This window comes from Asparagus officinalis, chromosome 2 (assembly GCF_001876935.1).
Source record: "Asparagus officinalis chromosome 2, Aspof.V1, whole genome shotgun sequence".
Classification (NCBI taxonomy): Eukaryota; Viridiplantae; Streptophyta; class Magnoliopsida; order Asparagales; family Asparagaceae; genus Asparagus; species Asparagus officinalis.
In genome coordinates this window covers 59,975,252-59,988,951 of record NC_033795.1, presented here as the reverse complement: position 1 = coordinate 59,988,951, position 13,700 = coordinate 59,975,252, and positions in this window count along the sequence as shown.

The window sequence follows — 13,700 nt, the reverse complement described above, 5'->3', positions numbered from 1 at the left end:
CATTTTTCAGATCTAGATCCATTTAATAAAGCATTGTTGGTCTTTTTATAAACTGAGATGCTCAATACCTCACCTCATATACCATAAAGATTCATTCTTTGTACTAAAAATACGTTTTTGGCTCAATAAAAACTCATTAAACTTAATAAATTCGTGTAAAACAAAAGGGACAGATTTGGGCGAGATGTTACTCGCCTCTGGGTGATGAACAACTCCTGGATCTGAGAGAGAGTGGATCCCCTTTGCTGCAATGTGAAGATTTCGCCGAAAATCCTCCAAGTTCTTCCCCAAATCACCAAGAGCAAGGCTAGGGTTTGAGATAGGGGAGAGGGGGCTAGGGTTTTCTCAGGTCTGATGGTGAGAGGGGTGATTTCGGGTGAGAGGGGATATATACGAACAGTTAAACCCAACCCAAACCCGAACCAAATCAAAACAGACCCGAAACCTGAAAAACTAGAAATCAGCGTATCAGTCGACTGATGTGTCGACCGATACAGTCAGTCGACTGATGTGTCGACTGATCTGGAAAAATTTAGTTTTTATGCATGTTTTACTTATTTGCAAAACCAACGCACAAAACTCTACACCTATACTCTCATATCATCTCAAATAACTTGTTATCATGAACATCAATAACCTCAAGCTATTTATCATAAAAGAATTATTTATTTACTAATAGTTCACATATATTCATATAAAAATTACGGGGTTCTACATGTGATAGTAGAGATCTCCTCAAGGTGAGAAGCGGAGACGTAGGTCAAGTGGTTAGACCGAACTCCGTAATCATATCGTTTTGTTTGTGATTGCATTGACGTTCTTATTCTTATATTCATATCTTATATCGCCTTTGTGTATTGCTCTTCATATTGCCCTATCTCTTTTGTAGATTATTTATTTTACCCTTGTGTTAGTTTATATATCCTTGGTCATATAATTGTAATATCTCATTGCTAGGATATATTCATTTGTTCATATTGCTTATTCTTGCTTGTAACATATTATATATCTCTCTTGCAAGAATAATTTGTTAATTACTTTTAATCGGCATAAAATCGGATTAGATTAGCATAAGACCCTAATCACCCCCCTCTAGGGTCTAACAATTGGTATCAGAGCTTGGTGCTCTTTGATTTAAGGACTAATCGCCTTGAGTTAAAGATCCAAGTTATCTTATTTGTGCTAATCTAGTTATGATTACATTTGTTTTGCTTGCATATATTCACATATATATCATGAATATAAATGTATTTCGTTTAGGCTATAATCCAAATATTGCTCCAAAATATAGAAATTTCCCTTATGCTCAACGGTGCTCTAAATTTAAAATATTTGTTGAATCTAGAAATATTGACTTATGGGAAGTTATTGATTGTGCTTACAATGTGCCAACATTGGAGAAATCCAAGTGGAGCGATCATGATAATAAAATGTTTACAATGAACAAGCTTTTGTTAGAATTTTTGCTTAATGCTTTTGACTCGTCATTTTCTAACAAATTTGTTCATTTTAATAGTGCTTACAAACTTTGGAAAATTCATTAAAGCACATCAAGGGGACTTAGAGGCAATCCGACAAGCTTTGAAGGATTCTTCTTCAAGTTCATGTGGAGCATCATGCACACGGCCACAAAAGGATAACTCTTGTGTAGTAAGCGATTCTGATTTCGATAATGACTTATCTATTGATGAACTCACTTGTGCATATGAGAAATTATCTCATGCCTATACTAAATTGCAAAATAATTTTATTAATCTTAAAAGCAAGCACGTAGATTTGAAATCCGATCATGAGTCGCTAGCTTCCAAACTTGATATTGTTGTTAAAGAGAATGCTATTTTGAAAGAAAACAATGAGTTATTAAGTTTGGAAAATAATAACATGTCTTTATCTATTACTAGCTTAACTCATGCTAATAATGATGCCATGATAGAAGTAGAAACTATTAGAAATGAGTTTAATTCATTTAGAAATGATCATGTTTTATCTACTTCTATTTCCAATGCTTGTATGCATAATGATGAGTTGAATCATGTGAAAAACCGCATATCTTGTTTTGATTCAACATTAAACATATGCATTGATAATCATAAGAAACTTATGGACAAGTGTGCTAATTCTTGTGCTGTAACTTATAAATCACCTACATACTATGCACACTTGTATAACAAAGTTTACAAGTGCTCCATTTGTGGTCGTAAAGGCCATTTAGCTAAATTTTGCTATGATGCACACAAATATAAAAATATCAATGCTTCTTGTGTATCTCATCAAGTCTCTTCATCACATGTACACACACATGCACCTATTGTTTATCATAAGCATGCTCATGTGTATCATTGTGATCTTTGTGGTCGTATTGGCCATTTGGCAAAGTTTTGCTTTGATTTGAAAAAGAATTCAAGTTTGCCAAATGTTTCTAGTAGACCACATGTTTTAAAATATGATGTTTGTGGTATATTTGGCCATTTGGTGAAGTTTTGTTATGATTTTAAAAAATATTCAAACATGCCAAATTTCTCAAGTAAACCACATTTGTTTAAAGATGTTTCTCATTTGCGATATAATTTAAAAGAAAAATCTTTATTTGCAAATGATTCCCGTGCACGCCCACTTGGTCAACACAAATCATTTAAACCTCTTCATTGTACCTATTGCAATCGGAAAGGTCATGTGTATAATTTTTGTTTTGACCGTGCTAGTGCACCATATGTGCCCAAACGGGTTCATAACCCTAGGGAATTGGGCTTAAATGATAGGGGTCATGTCCCTAACCAATCCGGTACCAAGAATGCTTGGGTACCAAAATAATTTTTCTTAAACCAAGAATTTTAGTGTTTTTATTTTTTTTGTTTTGAAAAATTATACTTTAAACTTTTGAACATGAAAACAATTTTTTTTCATTGATCAAATTCTTTTGTTTTCATGATTATTAGTTTTGATTTTGATGAGAGATTTGTGTTTATATAACCCTCCGGGTTTATTGGGTGTTTATTCCTAAATCATGTTTACCGGATGCTAGAATGATTATATGGGTTGGAACAAGCTTAAGAGCTTGATATATTGTTGCCTCTCTTGAAATTCTTTTGTCAAAGATTTTGTTTTGAATTGTTGCTTTGAATTCATTATATTTCACTTATATGATGATATTTATGTGTTTGTACTTATGGATCATCTATTCGTGTTTTGTAATGTATTCTAGAAGTGGTTTGATCAAGTTATACAAAGAAAATTTTCTTCTTTGATCAAACATTGTTTTTGAACTCAAATCTTGATTTATGACTTTATTTGAGTGATTTGTTTTCACTTGAAAACTTTTTTCTTGGTTCTCATGTTTTCCTCATTCCTTTGCTTTCATAAATCTATTTTTATACACTATGTGTTTATAATTTTTAATAAGACACTATTTTCATATTGACATATTTATATGTGTTCTCATTGTCTTTTTGTATGTGAGTGATATTTAGCATATTCATGTATGCTTGCTCACATATGAGTGTCTTGATTATTATTGCATATATTCCATAAGGCATTTTGATAGGAGGAGCAATCCCTATATCTTTCTATGTGCTATACTCACCTATGCTTATAGGTAGGGGGAGCTTTCGCTCTCTTTCATCTATATGATTTTCCCCTTTTTGATGTTGTCAAAAGGGGAGAAATATTATGAGTATATTCTTTCTTGTTTATATGCATGATATATTATACTTTGTATATTCATTTTCTTTCATGCATATATCCTTTTTGTAAATTGTTTTGTCATCATCAAAAAGGGGGAGATTGTTGGCCTTCTTGTTTTGATGATGTTTAACAAACAATTTACTTCTAATGTTGTTTATCTAGTGTTTGTGTTTTCGTATTATTCTAGGCAAATAACAAGTTGGAGGATATATGGAATTGTGCATTCTCGATCATATCCAATGGAGGTTGGAGGAATTATGGAGTGAAGCCTTACATTTCAAGTTGAAGATCTAAGTTCAAGCTTCATCTACAAGATTACCAAGTTGAGCTATAATGAAGATCAAGATCAAGCTTGGGTAATATAGTTTAGGTTTTATATTATGTGTGTTAGTACTTTAAGCTCAATCATCTATACACACACATTTATTGGTTTCTTCTTATATATATATAGTTAAATATATATACATAAGTTTTGGTTTCCATGCATATATATAGTTATATATATACATACATGTATTTTAGGTTTTTATGTTTATATATATGAAATTACATATTTCATACTCTATTGTGTTTTCATATATATTGCATACAATATGCAATTTTATGAAAATATTGTATTATTTGTTTATAAACTTAATAACGATTATATAAATCTTTTATTAAGTCTATAAAATTATTTTGTATTGTTTCAAAACATGGTTTAGCCAAAATATTAAAATTCATATGTTTACATTTTCATGTTTATTATCATGTCTACAATCATTCCCTAAAGTTTTACATTTTTTAGAATTTATTTGATATTTTTAAACAGGGTTTTAAAATCAAAAAATCAACTTTCAAACATATTTTCTCATATATCAGTTTACGGTCGACCGCCACGGTGGACCGAGCTTTTGTTTTTCCCTACGGAGCCATCAACAACTTTCGCGGTCGACCGCCACGGTCGATCGTCAGCTCGAAAATTCCCACGGTCGACCATCAAAGTTTCTGGAAAATTTTCAAGTTTCGAAAGTGGCTCGCGGTCGACAGCAAGATTTTCACGGTTGACCGCCGTTCACTCCAATGGCTATTTTTGTACAGAATCTGATTTCTGATTCTGTGGGCTTTTTGGTCTTTTGTTTGGAGTTTTTGGCTGAGGTTTTGGGAGACTATAAATACCCCATTGATCTCAGTTCTCTTGGAAAATCTAAGAAGTTTTTAAACAAAAGTTTAACAAGGGTTTAAGCATGTTTTAGTTTGTTTTAAGTTTGGGGTTTGTTTTTAAAAAGAGGAGCTTACATCAGTTGTTGAGAAGTTCATCCTCAATATTTCATCATTCTCTCTTTGTGTTTATAGAGAAGTTTTCTATCTCTTTTCTCTAGCAATTTTATTATTGATTTTCATATTCTTATTATTGCTAGTTTTCTATTTGAGTTAGATTTGATTTCACTCATTGTTTACACACACCCACTTGAGCTTATTGTATTTGCATACATTGTATATTTGGGTTGGTGAGAGTTGTAACAATTGAGTGTGAGCTTTCCTTGTGTTCTTATTCATATTAGAGAATAATCATTTATTGTAATTGTGCTTATTGTGAGGATCACTTTGTAATACACTTGTACACCGAGAGAAGTGTGTGGCGAGAGTCGGGGATCGTCCCAAGAGGAGTGGCGTCGGTTGATGAACCTATGGAGAGGTTGTATCCGAGCACTTAAGGGAGACACGTCTAGTTCAACACTTGAGAGGGTGTAGAGTGGGATTACAAGAGTGTGTTAGTTGTAGAGTTTTCGGTAAACTAGAAAATCATATTGTGTGGTGTAAACGTTATTCGGGTGAACGTAGAAAACCCGGTTGTGATAGTGGAGATCTCCTCGAGGTGAGGAGCGGAGACGTAGGTCAAGTGGTTAGACAGAACTCCGTAATCATATCGTTTTGTTTGTGATTGCATTGGCGTTCTTATTCTTGTATTCATATCTTATATCGCCTTTGTGTATTGCTCTTCATATTGCCCTATCTCTTTTGTAGATTGTTTATTTTACCCTTGTGTTAGTTTATATATCCTTGCTCATATAATTGTAATATCTCATTGCTAGGATATATTCATTTGTTCATATTGCTTATTCTTGCTTGTAACATATTGTATATCTCTCTTGCAAGAATAATTTGTTAATTACTTTTAATTGGCATAAAATCGGATTAGATTAGCATAAAACCCTAATCACCCCCCCTCTAGGGTCTAACACTACAGACCCAGTTGGATGAGTTGTTAGCTCATGGCTTTATTCGTCGGAGTCATTCTCTGTGGGGAGCGTCGGTCCTCTTCGTGAAGAAGAAGGATGGTAGTATGCGATTATGTATTGACTACCGTGAGTCGAATAAAGTCACTATCCAGAATATATATCCTTTGCCTCAGATTGACGACTTGTTCGATCAGCTACAGGGAGGGCCAATATTTCTCAAAGATTGATCTTCGTTCTAGTTATCATCAGCTGCGGGTTCGAGAAATGGATATTCCTAAGACCACCTTTCTGACTCGATATGGGTCCTTCGAGTTTTTAGTCATGCCATTTGGGTTGACCAATGCATCTGCAGTATTCATGGATTTGATGAACCGGGTCTTCCGTCCATATTTGGACCAATTCGTGATTGTATTTATCGATGATATTCTTATCTATTCGAGATCAGAATCAGAGCATGAGCAGCATCTACGTTTAGCTTTGCAGACTTTGAGGGAGCATCAACTATATGCTAAGTTCAGCAAGTGTGAGTTTTGGATTTCTGAGGTTAGGTTTCTTGGCCATATTGTCAGCAGAGAGGGCATAGTAGTGGACCCAGCTAAGGTTTCAGCAGTGCTTGATTGGGAGCCGTCGAAGACGGTTACCGAGATTCGTAGCTTTTTGGAGTTAGCTGGCTATTACAGGAAGTTTATTTAGGACTTCTCAAAGATTGCGATGCCACTTACACGTCTTATGAAGCAGGGTGTACAGTTTACTTGGAGCGCAGAGTGCCAGAAGGCCTTTGATACCTTAAAGGATAAGTTGACTACGGCGCTAGTCCTTACTATTCCGAGCAGTAACATGACATTTGTCGTATACACGGATGCGTCGTTAGCATGTTTGGGAGGTGTTCTGATGCAGACTCAGAGAGTAGTAGCATACATCTCACGACAGCTAAGGGTACATGAGCAGAACTACCCCACTCATGATTTGGAGTTAGCATCAATAGTATTCGCACTGAAGGCGTGGAGACACTATTTGTATAGAGTTCAGTTCGAGCTATTCACAGATCACCAGAGTCTGAAGTACCTATTCTCCCAGAAGAAACTCAATCAGAGACAACAACGATGGATTGAGTTCATCAAGGACTATGAGTTCGTAACTCAGTATCACCCGAGGAAGGTGAACATCGTAGCAGATGCTTTGAGTAGGAAGCGTCGACATCGGGTTACGGCCTTGTTGTGCTCGTTGTATCGAGATCTTCTCACTTTTAGCCAGTTCGATTTTAGGCCAGAGATTGGTGAGACCAACACATACTTGGGAACTATATCAGTACAACCATCTTGGAGGAACAGAGTAGTCATAGCTCAGTTAGAGGACTCTTGTATTCAAATCCTGAAGGAGGAGATTTCCAAAGAGCCCAAGGATGATTGGACCATTGGAGCAGATGAAGGCCTTCGAATGAAGGGTCGATTGGTCATGCTAGCTAGTGTAGAGTTGAAGAAGAAGTTATTTGATGAAGCATATCATACCCAATATTCATTACATCCAGGAACCACTAAGATGTACAAGAACTTGAGGAGGCATTTTTAGTGGAGTGGTATACGTAGGGAGATTGCAGAATATGTGGCTAAGTGCTTCACCTACTAGCAAGTGAAGGCAGAACACTAGAGACCAGCAGAGACACTTCACCCTTTACCCATCCCAGAATGGAAGTGAGTGGATGTTTTTATAGACTTCATTGTAGGGTTGCCGAAGTCAAAGAAGGGGAACAATTCAGTTTGGGTTATAGTGGATCAGTTGACGAATTCGGCACATTTTATTCTAGTGACTACTTATACCGTCGAGACATATGCGAGGATATTTATCCGGGAGATAGTTCGACTTCACGGAGTTTCAGATATGTGTGTATCAGATTGAGGCTCAGTTTTCACCTCGCACTTTTGGAGGAGATTCCAGGATTCATTCGGCAGCAGGTTATTACACAGCAATGAATTCCACCCTCAAACAAACGGTCAGATAGAGAGAGTGAACTAGGTGTTGGAGGACATGTTGCGGGCTTGTATTATTGATTTTCAAGGCAACTAGGAGGATCATATTCCATTGATAGAGTTCTCTTATAACAATAGTTAATAAGTGACGATTGGTATGGCCCCGTATGAGGCATTGTATGGGAGACCCTATAGATCCTCTATATGTTGGGCAGAGCCGGAGGATAGCTTAATTCTTGGACCAGAGCTAGTGAGGCAGACTACCGAGAAGGTAGCATTGATCAGGGAGCATATTCTAGCCACTCAGAGTCGACAGAAGAGCTACGCGGATCATAGACGGCGAACTTTAGAGTTTCAGGTGGGAGATTGTGTCATGCTGAAGGTATCGCCGATGAAAGGTGTCCAGCGATTTGGCAGACGGGGAAAGCTTACCCCGAGATATATTAGCCCATTTCAGATTGTTGAGCGTATTGAGGCTGTTTCATATAGACTACATCTTCCAGCATCGATGTCTAGTGTGCATAATGTATTTTATATTTCGATGCTCAAGAAGCACTTGCATGATGACGAGAAACAAGGAGTATTGGATACTCTAGTGATTGAGCTTCAGGACGATTTGTCTACTATTGAGATCCTAGATTGTATACTTACTAGAGAAGACAAAAAAACTTAGAAACAAGGTGATTCTTTTGGTGAAGGTCCAATAGAACCGGAAAGGATCTGAGAAGATTTCTTGGGAATGCGAAGAGGATACGCGTCACGACTATCCACACATGTTTTAACATGTAAATTGTTTGGATTATGTTTTTCTTATGGTTTATGATGATTTTAGGATAGTCATATTTATTTTTAACACTAGAATGAGGGTATTATCACTTAATTCTTAATCATTTGGAATACATGGTATATATATGGGAGGTTCCTTGTTTGGATTTTTTCGCCCGACATACTAGTTCCGTTTAGTTAGGGGTTAAGTGGGAGTATCCGCATTTTAGATTGTTAAGCATAGATATTGCTAGTGATTTATATCTAGGGACTAATGGTATGAGATGTGTACGAGAGAGTTTTCTTGTCTAGATTATCCCCTCTTAGTGCTCTTCTCATATTATTAATTCCTAAGATACGTTACGGAATTTCGGGGATGAAATTCTTTTAAGGGGGGAAGAATGTAAAACCCCAAAAATTTGAATATTTTATGATAAATAATGATAAATATGTTATATGGTAAAAATAATATATTTTGATATTTTAATATGATAAGAATTGATTTGAGATCAATTCAAAATATATTTGTGAATATATGAGTGCATATGTGCAAGACATGCACAAAGGCCAAAAGAGAAATCTGAGATTTATAATCAGTTATGAGTTTCTATATTTTACGCACTGATATAGTTAGAATCTAAGAATATGTAAAAGATAAAAGTTATAGGTCTCTTCAATATATTTCTAATAAATCTTAAATCACATCATTCGGAGGTCGGACGAAAAAGTTATGGCTAATATACCGAACCCCAGCCTATGTGCAGGTTTCTATACGGTCGACTGCTGGGCGTAGAGACACCAGGATTGTCTCTGTTTCGGGTTGATTTTGTTTAACCGAACCCAGAAGTATACCTAAGTATATATATCCATTTTGAAGCTCTCAGAACCCTCTTTTAAACCCTAATAGCCTCAGCCCCCTCCTCTCTCTCTCTCTCTCAAACCCTGAACCCCCTTTCTTTGGCGATTCTTGGAGGATTTTGGAGGAGCTAATGCGAGATCCATCAGTGTTCAACAAAGGAGGATCGTTCTCACTCGTTTTTAGGAGTTCATCAACACCCCTAAGGTGAGTTTCAACTCGCCCAATCCTACACCTATATTTTAAACATTTTTAATAATGTTTTCCTGTGTTTTATGAGCCTAAAATACTATTTTATGTATAATGATAGATCTTTATATTGTATGTTACAAAAAGAATAAGTTTTCAGTTAATAAAGATCATCCACAAATTTCTTAATGCAGATCTAGATCTGAAAATTTTCCTAACAAGAGTTTTGAAAGAAAGATAATTGTTTTCAAACGTGTCGACATGCATACTTGTGTTTAAAAAGTTTTTTTTGTCTATAGTGATTAGATTGTATTTTTTTAAATAATTTAGAAATACTAAATCACGTATATAGGATTTGTAGTATATAGAATCATTGCATAATGGCTTTTAAATCAACCTCGAGGAGCAGAAACCTGTAGAAAAGGTTTCTGTCTCTTCGCGATCGACCGCTGGGGAATTTTCTGCATGTTCATGTTGTTGCATAAGTTTGTGTGGCTAGCGAGACACCTAGGTTATATGGGATTATAATACACTGGGATTTGTGTATATGAGTTGACTACGGACACGAGTTTTAGATTCACTCACCGAGGCACAAGAGGGAGTAGTAAATATATTGATTTTTTTATATTACTTTCATGATGAAGTCCTCGTGTTGAACTATAATCCATTAAAGTCCTCATGTTGGACTATAATCCATTGAAGTCATCGTGTTGGACTATAATCCATTAAAGTCCTCATGTTGGACTATAATCCATTGAAGTCCTCATGTTGGATTATAATCCATTACAGTCCTCGTGTTAGACTTTAAGCTGTTGTAGTTCATGTATTGGATATTTACCTATTTTAGTCCACGAGTTGGGAACGTATTTGACATCTGACAGGTCATTGATATTATGGCTGGAGATGGAGCTATATTTCTTTATTACTCCACATTGTAGTTTTTTTTGGATTTGGTATTTAGCTATTTACAATTTGAACTAACGGGAGACATACCTATGCTCGTGTTATAAATTTCTAAATATCATACCATCATTTTATTTCAGAGTAGATGATTGACTATCTATATGTATTAGCAACTATTTTTCTTTCTTCTAGCCCTTCCCCCTGATGTTGGTTGAGATGTTACTCGCTAGCGCTTGACGTTTGTTGTTTCCCCTCTTTTAGGTAACGAGCCAGGTGCACAGAGAGCCATAGGTTGATGAAATTGCTTTAGCAGTTATTTATCTATATTGTTAGTAGTTTATATCAGAACTTCACAGTAGATGTGTTTATAAACATTTGAGTTATCATTCTAGTTTTTTAAAGGCAATGTGCCTAAATGTCATTTCATTTGATTTCCTATGTCGAGATACTTGTATTCAGTCAGATATTATTTCTCTCGAGATTTGTCTATTTATTTCAGTGATGATGATTTCCTCAGAATATCTGTCGTTTAGTATTTCTTCTGTATATTTTCTCTAGCCTGTTTTGTACCTACACTTGTTGTTGATTCTATTAGATAAATAGTAATTATGATGGTGAAACATGCTATTGTACGATGTAGTGCATGATAGGTTTAACATTCTTGGTTTCTCCTTGGACTACAGCCTTGTTAAAACCAGGGTCGTTACAGTTGGAATCAGAGCTCTAGTTCTAGTATCCTTAGGATCATCCTATGTTGAGTCGTATGGGGATCTGGTTCGGGGTGGCGGAGCTCGGGGTCGAGTGCTCGGATCTGGGGAGAAGCCGTGATTCGACGGGGAAACGGCGAGAGGCGCAGAGGGTGAGGTAGGAAAGGGATAATGGCGGCGCTCAGGCGGCGGGAGGAGGTTTGGCTTTGGCGGACTGGGAGCGGGTGATATGGGCTTGGGGCTGTCGCGATGGTGCCTAAGCAGTTGGTGATGGCTAGCCGGCGGAGAGCGGCAGCCCAAGGTAGCGGTGGCTGGGTCAGGGAGAGGTGAACAGGAAAGAGAGAGAGGTACGGGTACGGGCGACTGCGGAGCCTTAACACGAGAGAGATAGAAACGATAGAGTAGAGAATAGAGAGGACATATATATATATATATATTATATATAATATATATATATATTATAATAATAATATATTTATATTTATATATATATATATATATATATAATATATATAATAATAATATATATATATATATATATATATATATTATATAATATATTATACTATTATATATATTGATTGTATTATATATATATATTTATATGATATATTATATATATATAATATGTTATATATATATATATTATATATATATATATATAATGTATGTCATATATAGCTATATATGATTAGTATATATATATATATATTTATATATAATATATATTATATATAATATATTATATATATATATATATATATCTATATATACTATTATGATATATATATATATATATGTGTGTGGTGTGTGTGTTGTGTGCTGGTGTGTTGTGTGTGTGTGTGTTGGTATGTGTGTGTGTGTAGGAATTTGTAGGTTTTGATAAATAATTAAAAATAATATTAATTATGAAATAAATTAAATAATTATGTGAAAATTATTTACACATCAAAACATACCAGTTATACTAATACGTCAGATAATATACAACAGTAGTAATAATATAACAAATTGTACAATTAAACGAGAATAATTAATAAAAAATATAATTACTCACATTTAAAACAATAATTATGGAAGAATTATCTAAAGAATAAAACGTACCAGTTGTATTAATACAACCGATAAAATGCAACAGTAGAAATAATACAACAAATTATACACATAATACGTAATTAATAATATAACGTATTATACGAAATAATACATAATAATAACAATAATACAACGTATTATTCAAAATGATACGTAATAGTATCGATAACACAACAGATTAATTCTGAAAATTTTTATTGCACTAAGTTAATTTATAAATATCAAAATCATTTAAATATATATAAAATTTGGATCTTTAAATCATAAAAAATTCTAGAAAATTGTGAAAAATACAAATACTATTTTAAAAATAATAATTTAATATTTTAAAATACCAAAAAATTATTTAAACCAGTATCAAAAATTTATGGTCCTTATAAAAACATAACTAAAAGTGAAAAGAGATGTATTAAAATTATATAACACCAAAATTTTGAAGCACCAAGGCATCAAATAAAACATTAGGTTTTTTCAAAGTAAATAATGAAGTAAATTGAGCACAAAAATTCACCTAGCCCTTCTTTTATGTAACTTTGAAACCTCCTGAACTTTCAGATGATTTGTATAGATACTTTTAAACTTTAGAGAGTTTCATAAAACCTCCCCAAACTTCCAAAAAGTAAGTTCAATCTTACATTCTTTTTTATCATAAACCTTATATCTAACATTAACTAGTAGAAACTGGCATCCTTGGTAGCCATTCCCGTCAAGAATGGTAAAAATCCATTTAGTATTGTGCATACTTGACAGGTTCCCATTAAAGATAGCCCTTAGAAAATGTCCTATCAAGGACGCTATTATAGCTTATAAATAACTAAGTGTTAATCTTCATTGAAAAGCCGACACGTGTCACGTTGCACTCCTAATCAGACATATTCAAAGTCGGATGACTCTAACTATTTTTGTGGTCGATCCAATAGACCGACAACTTGCGTAACCAACTAAAAGACGATGTTTGCCAGCCTTCTCATGAGATCGATGCTATAGGCACCCGTACTTGGCCTACCATTCCAGCCGATAACTTGCATAGCTGACTAAAGAGGCGGTGTGTCCTTGAAACCCCCGCCGATAACCAACTACCCTCACCTTAAATGTGCATCAATGCTTTTTATAAATGCAAAGGAAATTCAAATTTGTGATATTATGCATATATCACAGAATTCGATACAGGTACAATATTAGAAACCTATTCTTATTAACAACTTTAAATCTAACTAAATTTTGTTAATGTACAGACACAGTATTGCACATTTAAGGCAAATATAACTACTATTTTAAATAGGCTCGAGCCATGGCTCTATGCTTGCAAAGGTTG